We start from the raw sequence: 11,541 nt of genomic DNA, 5'->3' as shown, positions 1-11,541 counted from the left end.
CCAATAGCTAATCTATTATCAGGTTTGTAAACTCAAAAGATCTAGGGTGGCAGTAATCTTCCAAATTTTCAAATAGCTAGCCATGCTCTCAGTTGATTCCTCATAGTCATAGTTTAAGGAAGCAATACCGTAGAGAAAGGAATGATCACTATCCATGAATCTATGGAGCAAACCAGCTTGCATAACTCAAGCAGCGGTGATCCCTAATAACAGAAAATTTCATGTGTTAAGCAAATAAGATTACTGACACCATACCACTACTCCTTTATCCTAATAGTTCATACCTATACAGCATTAAAACTTGCAATGTAAAACATAATACATTTAATCTTTGAAAAGAACTAGCTCATTAAACTACTACATTATAAGTAGAACATATTACATGAGGTAGTCCTTCATTCTTTTTTTATAGGTTTTTGCAAGGCAAATGGGGTTAAGTGGCTTGCCCAAGGCCACACAGCTAGGTCATTATTAAGTGTCTGAGTCCGGATTTAAACCCAGGTACTCCTGACTCCAGGGCCATTGCTTTATCCACTGCGCCACCTAGCTGCCCCTAGTCCTTCATTCTCAAAGAAGTCTATGACATCAGGATGGTCATAGACAAACACATGAATTGGATTTGTGTGAGGAGGTGCTGTGCTAAATGACCAACTTCACTCCTTTGGAGTCATCTGGGTCCAGTGGTCAGAAATGAATGTGGCTGACTAGTGATGGCCTTGTATGTGAGACAATCAGGTGACACAAGTCACACAGATGGCAAGTGTCAAGAGCCTGAGGTTGAATTTGAACTTAGATCCTCCTGATTCCAGGGCCAGTGCTCTCTATCCATTGTGCTACCTAAGCTGCCCAAGTATCATTAATATAATGAATTTTTTTTTCAATTGATATTTTGTTTTATTTTCCATGCAAAAGAAGTTTTCAGCATTAACCCATTTGCAAATTTATGAGTTCTATATTTTTCTACTACCTTCTACACATTCCTGATCAATTGATAAAAGTTGTACATGTACAACTGTGTTTAAAATATTTCCATATTAGTTATGCTGTGAAAGAGGAATTAGAACTAAGGGAGGAAAAAAAGTAAAAAACATAAAAGAAGTTTTGAAAAAGTGATCATAATATGTTTTGATCTGCATTCCAATTCCATGGTATTTTATTTTCTCTCTGGATGTAAATAGCATTATCATAGTAGATCTCTCAGAATTGTCCTAGATCTCTGAACTCCTGAGAGGAGTTGCATCCATAATAGCTGATCGTGTCACAATGTTGTTACTAATGTAAACAGTGTTTTCTTGGTTCTTCTCACTTCACTCAGCATCACTTCAAGTAAGGCTTCCAGGGCGGCTGGGTGGCACAGTGAATAAAGCACTGGCCCTGGAGTCAGGAGTACCTGGGTTCCAATCCGGTCTCAGGCACTTAATAATTACCTAGCTGTGTGGCCTTGGGCAAGCCACTTAACCCCATTTCCTAGCAAAATCCTAAAAAAATAAAAAAAGATTCAAGTAAGGCTTCCCATGCATGCCTATAGTCCAATCACTCATGATTTCTTTTTTTAAGCAGTATCTTTATTTTTTTGTCCATATGCACATGTATTTTTTTAAGTTACAAAATTTCCTTCCACCTTCCCTTCCCACCTCCCTTCTCTCAGTGGCAAATAGTCAGATTACTAATATGCACACATATTTTTGATAAACATATTTAAAGTTTAGTCATTTTTGGTATGAGGAATTAGGATTAATGGAAAAAGATACATGGGAAATAATTTTCATAAAGTGTTCACCAGTTTCTGAAAGGTTATTTGTGTGTATGTGTGTGTGTGTGTGTGTGTGTGTGCGCGCGCGCACGCGCGCGCGTTTTGTTTTGTTCTTCTTTCTCTGGATGGGGATTAACATTGCCCATACCTGGTCTAATATGGTTGTCCTAGCTTTTTGAACTGCTGAGAGGAGCTGCTTCCAACAAGATCAATCATCTTCCAATGATTTTGTTAATGTTTACATTGATCTCTTGGTTCTGCTACCTTCACTCAACATCAGACCCTCTAACTCATTACATGCTTCTCTAGAGTATGACCATTTATAGTTTCTTTTTTTTGCAAATGCTAATTCAGTTTATATATACATATATATGTATATGCACATATATATATGTAATTGTAATTGTGATTTGTTTTTTGATCCAATTGGTTTAGAATTTCACTATTAAGTTTCCATTTGAGTCTGTCTTTTTTTATGCTTAAATATTTATTTTCATATTATTACAATAATCTTGTGAAAATAAACATAATCCTCCTTCCTACAAAAAATACAGAGAAATCTCAAGAGAAATGAAGTGAGAAAAAAAGGGAAAAAAAAGTGAACTTCCATCTGTGTTCAGATTCCATCAGGTCTATCTCTGAGATGAGTTGCTTATTTTATCATGTCCATCAGAGAAGTTGCTTCAATATCTTTTCCCACAGTTGCTATTACTAGCTGTATTTCCCTCCATTTTATTCTCCTCACTCCTCTTTATTCCATTCTCTCTCCTTTCACCCTGTCCCTCTCCATAATTGTGTTGTTTCTGACTCTACTCTCCTATGATCTGTCTCTTCTATCACTTACAAGCACCCTCCCCTCTCCCTATCTCCTTTCTCCCATCCCTTTCCTCTAATTTTTTTTCTCTAAGATAAGATTGAATGTGTATGTTATTTCTTCACTGAGTCATTTATGATGAGAATGCTAATTCTGCCCTCACCTTCATCCCATTCCACTCCATTTTTCTGCACTCATTTATATGAAATAGCTTAGCCCGTTCTACCACTTCTTTCCCTTTCTTTCAATAGTTTCCTTTATCACCCATTGACTCCATCTTTATGCTATATTGTACCATTATATTCAACTCCCTCCTGTGCCTTGTCTACACATTCTCCATCTAACAACTCCTATAAATGAGAAATTTCATGTTATCAGTATCTTCTTCCCATATAGGAATGCAAGCAGATAAACATTATTAAATCCTTCATAATTAATCTTTCCTATCCACCCTTTCTATGCTGCACCTGAGTCCAGTATTTGGAGATCAGACTTTCTGTTCAGCTCTGGACATTTCAACAGGAAAATCTGAAATTCCCCTATTTCATTGAAAATCTACCTTTTCTCCTGAAAGGGGATGTTCAGTTTTGCTGGGTAGTTGATACTAGGTTGTAAACCAACCTCTTTTCCCTCACCGGAATATCATATTTCAAGCCCTACAACCTCTTAATGTAGATGCTGCCAGATCTTGTATAATGCTTACTTTAGCAGAATGGTAGTAAACTTGTTTCTGACAACTTGTAGTATTTTATCATTAACTTAGGTGTTCTGAAATTTGTTTATAATATTCCTGGGAGTTTTTTGGGGGGGGGGGGGTAGGAGGATCTCTTTCAGGAGGTGATTGGTAGATTACATCAAATTCTATTTCACCCTCTTCTTCTAAGATTTCAAGGGTAATTTTGCTGGATTATTTATTGAAAAGTGGAGTCCAGGCTTTTTCCTGGTCGTGACTTTCAGGTAGCCCAATAATTTTTGAATGATCTCTCTTGGATCTGTTTTCTAGTTATGTTGTTTTTCCAGTGAGATATTTCACATTCTCTTCTAGTTTTTCACATTCTCTTCTAGTTTTTCATTCTTTGGGGTCTGTTTCTGTTGTTTATTGTTTTCTTCTAAAGACATCAGCTTCCTTTAGTTCCATTCTGCATTTGAAGGAGTTATTGTCTTCAGAGAGTTCATTTTAATCTCTTTTTTCAACTAGTTAATTCTGCTTTTTAAAGACATTCCTTTCGTCATGTGCCTTTTGGGTCACTTTTTCCATTTGACCTAAATTGGTTTTTAACATGTTATTTTCTTCAGTAACTTCTTGGATCTCCTTCACCAAGTTGCTGTCTTGGTTTTCATAATTTTCCCATATCCCTCTCATTTTTCTTCTCAATTTTTCTTTTCCTTCCATACTTGTTTTTCAAAGTCTTTTTTAACTACTTCTAAGTCAATGACATTTCAAATTTGTTTATTTATTTTCATTTTTTGGAAATATTTTATTTATTTTGAGTTTTACAATTTTTCCCCTAATTTTGCTTCCCTCCCCCCATCCCCCACCAAAAGCAGTCTGTTAGTCTTTACATTGTTTCCATGGTATACATTGATCTAAGTTGAACATGTTGAGAGAGAAATCATATCCTTAAGGAAAAACATAAAGTCTAAGAGATAGCAAAATTACCTAATGAAATAATACTTTTTTTTTTAAATTAAAGGTAATAGTCTTTGGTCTTTGTTCAAACTCTACAGTTCTTTCTCTGGTGACAGATGATGCTTTCCAGCTCAGATATCCCAAACTGATGGAATGAGCAAGTCTATTAATATTGATCATCATCCCCATATTGCTGTTAAGGTGTACAGTGTTTTTCTGGTTCTGCTCATCTCACTCAGCATCAGCTCATGCAATTCCTTCCAGGCTTCCCTGAATTCCCAGCCCTCCTGGTTTCTAATAGAACAATAGTGTTCTATAACATACATATACCACAATTTGTTAAGCCATTTCCTAATTGAAGGACAATCACTTAATTTCAGATTCTTTGCTACCACAAACAGAGCTGCTATGAATATTTTGGGACAAGTTATGCTTTTACCCTTTTTCATAATCTCTTCAGGGTATAGACCCAGTAGTGGTGTTGCTGGATCAAAGGGTATGCACATTTTTGTTGGCCTTTGAGTGTACTTCCAAATTGCTTTCCAGAAACATTGGATGAGTTAACAGCTCCACCAACAATATATTAATGTCACGTTGATGATTGTCCTTTCTGGTCATAATGGCCAATCTGAGAGGTGTTACCTCAGAGATGCTTTAATTTACAATTTTCTAAAAAGTAATGATTAAGAGCAATTTTTAATGTGACTATGGATGGTTTTGATTTCCTTATCTGTAAATTGCTTTTGCATATCCTTTGACCATTTATCAGTTGGGGAAATGACTAATTTTTTGTTGAAAACTTGACTCAATTCTCTGTATATTTTATTTTATTTTATTTTTTTAGGGTTTTTTTTTTTGCAAGGCAAACAGGGTTAAGTGGCTTGCCCAAGGCCACACAGCTAGGTAATTAATAAACGTCTGAGACTGGATTTGAACCCAGGTACCCCTGACTCCAGGGCCGGTGCTTTATCCTCTACGCCACCTAGCTTCCCCTCTCTGTATATTTTAGTAATTAGTTCTTTGTCAGAAATACTAGTTGTAAAAATTGTTCCCCAATTTACTATATTTCTTTTGATCTTGGTTAAAGTGGTTTTGTCTGTACAAAAACTTTTTAATTTAATGTAATTAAAGTTATCTGGTTTGTTTTTAATGTTCTCCATATCTTCCTTGGTCATAAACTGCTTCCCTTTACATAGATCTGACAGGCACACTACTCCTGGATCTTCTAATTTGATTATAATATTGGTTTTTTTATATGTCTAAATCCTGTATACATTTTTTTAGTTCTTTTTTTTTTAAAAGGAAAATGGGGTTAAATGGCTTGCCCAGCACCACACAGCTAGGTAATTATTAAGTGTCAGAGACCAGATTTGAACCCAGGTACTCCTGACTCCAGGGCCGGTGCTTTATCCTCTGCGCCACCTAGCTGCCCCTTCTGTATACATTTTGATCTTATCTTGATATAGGGGATGAGGTGTTGTCCTAATTCAAGTTTCTTCCATACTAACTTCCAATTTTGGCAACAGTTTTTATCAAAGAGAGAGTTTTTATCCCCAATAGCTGGACTCTGAGTTTATCAAACAGCAGATTACTATAAATATTTCCTGCTAATGCACCTAGTCTATTCCACTGACCCACCACTCTATTTCTTAGTCAAGACCAGATGGTTTTGAAGACTGATGTTTTATAATATAATTTTTATAATTTTATATATAATTTTATATAATATATAATATATATACATATAATTTTATTATATAATTTTTATAATATGATTTTAGATGAGATAGGGCTAAACTTTTGCACTTTTTTTCTATTGAATCCTTGGAAATTCTTGACTTTTTATTTCTCCATATGATTTTTACTTACAATTTTTCTAACTAAATCATTTTTTTTGGAATTTTGATTGGTAGGGCACTGAACAAACAATTTCATTTTTTGTAGAATTGTCATTTTTATTATATTACCTTGGCCTATCCATGAGCAGTTGACATTTGCCCAGTTATTTAAATCTGATTTTATTTGCGTGAGAAGTGTTTTCTAATTGTTTTCAAAAAGTTTTTGAGTCCGCCTTGGCAGGTATTTTATATTGTCGGAAGTTACTTTGAATGGCATTTCTCTTTTGAGCACTTTCTGTTGTATCTTGCTAGTGATATATAGAAATGTTGAGTATTTATGAGGGTTTATTTTATATTAGACCATGTAACTTTACTAAATTTGATAATTATTTCTAATAATTTTTATATGATTTTTTTTGGATTTTCTAGGTATACCATCATGTCATCCACAAATAGTGAGAGTTTTGACTCTTCCTTCCCAATTCTAATTCCTTCAATTTCTTTTTCTTCTCTTTTTGCTAAAGTTAACATTTCTAACAAAATATTTAATAATATTGGTGATAATGGACATCCTTGCTTCACCCCTGATTGTATTGGAAATGCTCCCAGTTTATTCCCATTACATATAATGCTTGTTGGCGGTTTTAGATAGATACTGCTTATTATTTTTTTTTTTAGGTTTTTGCAAGGCAAATGGGGTCAAGTGGCTTGCCCAAGGCCACACAGCTAGGTAATTATTAAATGTCTGAGACCAGATTTGAACCCAGGTACTCCTGACTCCAGGACCGGTGCTTTATCCACTATGCCACCTAGCCACACCTACTGCTTATTATTTTAAGAAAAACTCTATTTATTCCTATATTCTCTAGTGTTTTTAGGACGAATGGGTGCTGTGATTTATCAAAGACTTTTTCAGGATTTATTGAGATAATCATATGATTTTTGCTAATTTTCTTATTAACATGGGCAATTATATCAATTGTTTTCCTAAAATTGAACCATCCCTTCCTGTCATACATCCTACCTGATCATGGTGTATTATCCTAGCAATAACTTGTTGCAATCTCTTTCCCAAATTTTATCTAAATTGTTTGCATTATTATTCATTATGGAGATTGTTCTATAATTTTCTTTGTTTTGGCTCTTCATAGTTTCAGATCAACACAATATTGTTGTAATGAAAGCATTTTAGCAGAACTATTTTTTTTAATTGATATACAATTGGAATTAATTGGTCCTTTAAATGTTTGGTAGAATTCACTTGTAAATTTTGGGGTTGGAGATTTTTCCTTAGATGGTTTCTTCAATTTCTTTTTCTGAAATGGGATGCTATAAGTATTTTATTTTCTCTCCTATTAATATGGGTAGACTATATTTTTTTCTGAATATTTATTCAGTTAACCTAGATTGTCAAATTTGTTGGCATACAGTTGGACCAAAGAGCTCTAAAATATTACTTTAATTTCTTCATCATTGGTGGTGGATTCACCTTTTTCATCTTTGATACTGATAATTAGTTTTCTTTCTTTTTAAAAACAAATTAATACAAGGTTTTTTAATTTTATTATATTTTTTCATAAAACTCAGTTTTATTTATTAGTTCAATGTTTTTTTCTTATTTCCAAACTTATTAATTTCTCCTTTGATTTTCAGAATTTCTAATTTAATATTTAATTGGGGATTTTTAATTTGTTCTTATTTTAGCTTTTTTTAGTTGTATACCCATTTAATTGATCTCCCCTTTATTTTATTCATTCATATAAGCATTTAGAGCTATAAAAGTTCCCCTAAAAACTACTTTAGCTGCATCCCATAAATATTGGGATGATGTCTCGTTATTGTTATTGTCATAATGATATGGTTGATTATGTTTATGCTTTGCTGCTTGATACACTCATTCTTTTAAATTGTATTATTTAATTTCCAAATAATTTTTAGATTATTTTTCCATGGTCCTGTATTGCTTGTAATTTTTAATTACATGCTGATCTGAAAAGGATCCATTTAGCATTCCTCTCTTTCCACATTTGGCTGTAAGGCTTTTATGCCCCAATACAGGGTCAATTTTGATATAGTTGCCTTGTTACTGCTGAAAACAACAAAAATAAATTTCCTTTCTATACCCATTCAATTGTCTCTAGAGTTCTATCATAATTTTTCTAAAATTCTATTCACGTTCTTAACTTGCTTCTTTTTAATTTTTTGTTAGATTTATCTAATTCTAAGAGAGAAAGTTGTGCCTACACTATTATAATTTTTCTATCTGTCTCCTTGTAATTCATTTAACTTCTTTAAGGATTTAGATCCAATAGTACTTGGTAAACATACAAGTTTATTGCTGAATTGCTTCATGTACCTTTTAGGAAGATGTAGCACAATATTTTCTGCTCCAGTCTTTTACCTTTACCATGTGTGTACATCCTCTGCTTCAAAGTTTTAAGTAAACAACTTATTGTAGGACTTTGGTTGTTAATCTATTCTTCTACCTGTTTCCATTTTATGAAAGAGTTCATTCCATTGACATATAAAGTTAAGACTACTAGCTCTTTATTTGTCATCATTCTATCTTCCCCTGTTTATACTCCCCCCCCTTCCCCTTATTTGGGAATGATTTGTTCTCTTTCTCCTCTAACTTTTCTTTTTATATTTGCCTTCTCTTTTATCAGTCCCATCTTTACCTTTCTTTTCCTTCCTCTACCACACCCCACTGCCCAAACTTCCCTGTAAGGTAGGATAAATTTTCTAACACAATATGGAATATCTGTTATTCTCTCTTTGGGGCAAATCTGTTGAGAGTAGAATTTATTCAGTGTCCATACTTTTCCTTCATTCCCTCTACTATAATAGGTCTATGAATCTCTTCACTGATGTTATTTATCTACTAATATCTATCCTGTCTTTTCCCTAGTATAATTTTTTCATTTGTCTTAGTTGTTTTAGCCCTATTTTGTAGCCATAAAATCTCTGTTGGAAATAAACTCATTTTATCTGTCCTGATAGAAATATAATTCTCAAGAGTTGATTGATTGATTGATTGACTGATAAGCAACATTGCCTCACAGCGAGTGTCCTAAAACACTCCCCTCTTCTGTTCCAATAGAAACATACTTCTCGAGAGTCATAAATAACATAAAATTAAAGCCAATTTATAATACACACTCTTTTCAATTATTCTCTATAAACATGTAATAATCAAAAGCTAATGTCTTATGTAAAGCAAAATCACTTCATGAAGCATTTATACATTCTCCCTCTAAGTACACTTACTCTAGTTATGGCTAAAATATCAAGCAAAACAAAATTCTTTCATGATCTATTTATGTCTAATCCCTCTAAGTATATTCTATCCCTCTATCTCTTTGGTACTGCAATCATCATTAACTAAAATGTTGAGTATACGCCCTCCCTCTGTCCTTATAATCATTCATCCATTCATTTATTAAGTTAGTTAGTTTTGTGGGGTTTTTTTTGCAAAGTAATGGGGTTAAGTGATTTACTCAAGGTCACATAGCTAGATAATTATTAAGTGTCTGAGTCAAATTTGAACTCAGATCCTCCTGAATCCAGGGCTGGTGCTCTATCCACTGTGTCAACTAGCTGTCCCTATCTCTATAGTAATACAGTCATTATTAACTAAAGTAAAGCAAGATCCTTTTATGATTAACCCTCGGAAGTAATATAAATACAACCCTTGTAAGCAAAATCACTTCATGATCCATTATATTCAACCCCCATTAACTAAAGTATAGGCTAAAGGCTCATCATTTTCATCATCATTCCAGACCTATACATCCTCTCTCTAAATATTTCTTTTAACTATCCAAAGAAAAATACACTACTCAAGAATTACAAGTTTCTTTTGTTTTAGGGATGTATCCAATTTAATGTTGACTAGTGTTTGTTCCCTTTCCATTTACCTTTTTTATGCATCTCTTGAGCCTTGTATTTGAAGATCAAATTTTCTGAAAGTCTTTTATTTTGTGGAAAATCCATCTATTTTTTGGAAAGTTTATGTTGAATTTGTAGAGTAGTTGATTATTGGTTGTAATCAAAAAAGGTTCTTTGCCCTCTGGAATATCATATTCCAGGTCCTCTGATCCTTTAATTTTGAAGCTGATAAATCCTATATATATTCTGATTGTGTTTCCTTGATATTTAAATTGCTTCTTTTTTAGCTACTTGCAGTATTTTCTCCTTTGGCTGAAAATTCTGGAATTTGACTACAATAATCGTTGAAGTTTTTATTCTTGGATATTTTTCTGGATATGATCAATGGATTCTTTCAAGTACGATTTTTGTCTTCTTGTTCTAGGAAATTAAGGCAATTTTCTATGATAATTTCCTGAAAGATATTTTCCAGGTTCTTTTTTTAAAATTAAAGATTTTATTTATTTTGAGTTTTACAATTTTTCCCCCAATCTTAATTCCCCCCCACACATCCCACCCCCACAGAAAGCAATTTGTCAGTCTTTACATTGTTTCCATGTTGTACATTGATCCAAATCAGGCTCTTTTTTGATCAAGGAATTCAGGTAGACCAATAATTCATAAATTATTTCTTCTGGATCTCTTTTTCCAGGTCATTTATTTTTCCTAAAATAAACCTTACATTTTTTTCAGTTTTTTTTTTGTTTTAATGGATTCTTTATGTTTATTGTTTGTCTTTTTACAAGTCAATGGGGTTAAATAACATGCCCAAGGTCACACAGCTAGGTAATTATTAAATGTCTGAGGTCAGATTAGAACTCAGGTACTCCTTACTCCAGGTCCAGTGCTCTATCTACTGCGCCGCCTAGCCTCCCCCTTCAGTTAGCTTTTGGGTTTTTTTTCCAGGTGGTTATTTTTACTTATAAATGAGTTGTTTTCATTTTCTAGTTGTTCAGTTTTACTTTTAAATGATTTCCATTCCTTCACTTTGTTAGTCAATTTTGTTTTGGGGGGAATTACAGTTCTTTTCCAGTTTGTTATTTTTACTTTTAAATAATGGAATTGATTTTTTTGGTCAATTTTTCATGATTCTCCTACATAGCTTTCATTACTTTACTCCATTTTTCCTCTTTTCATTGGTTTTAAAAATTCTCTTTTAGCTCTTTCAAGAGGTTTTAAATTTGAGATCAATTTATTTATTTTTTAATTGATATATTCTTTTTCCAAATACATGTTATAAAAGTCTTTCAACATTCATCCATATGCAAATAAATATACATATACTATATATATATATATATATGCATATATATATATATATATATATATATATATATATATATATATATAGTATGAAATTTCCTTCCACCCTCCCTTCCCACCAGCATCCCCTCAGCAGTGAACAATCAGGTCAGTATGGTACATACATATTTGAGTTAAATATGTTTACAGATTCAGGATGAGGAATTAGAATTATGGGAAAGAAATACATGAGATATCTTTTAAAAAGTGAATGCAATGTTCATCAGATTCTGAAGGGTTTTTTTTTGGGGGGGGTTCTTCCTCAGTGTACATAGCT

Source organism: Macrotis lagotis, chromosome 8 (genome assembly GCF_037893015.1).
Source record: "Macrotis lagotis isolate mMagLag1 chromosome 8, bilby.v1.9.chrom.fasta, whole genome shotgun sequence".
In the NCBI taxonomy this organism is placed as follows: domain Eukaryota; kingdom Metazoa; phylum Chordata; class Mammalia; order Peramelemorphia; family Peramelidae; genus Macrotis; species Macrotis lagotis.
This window is presented reverse-complemented; position numbering follows the sequence as displayed.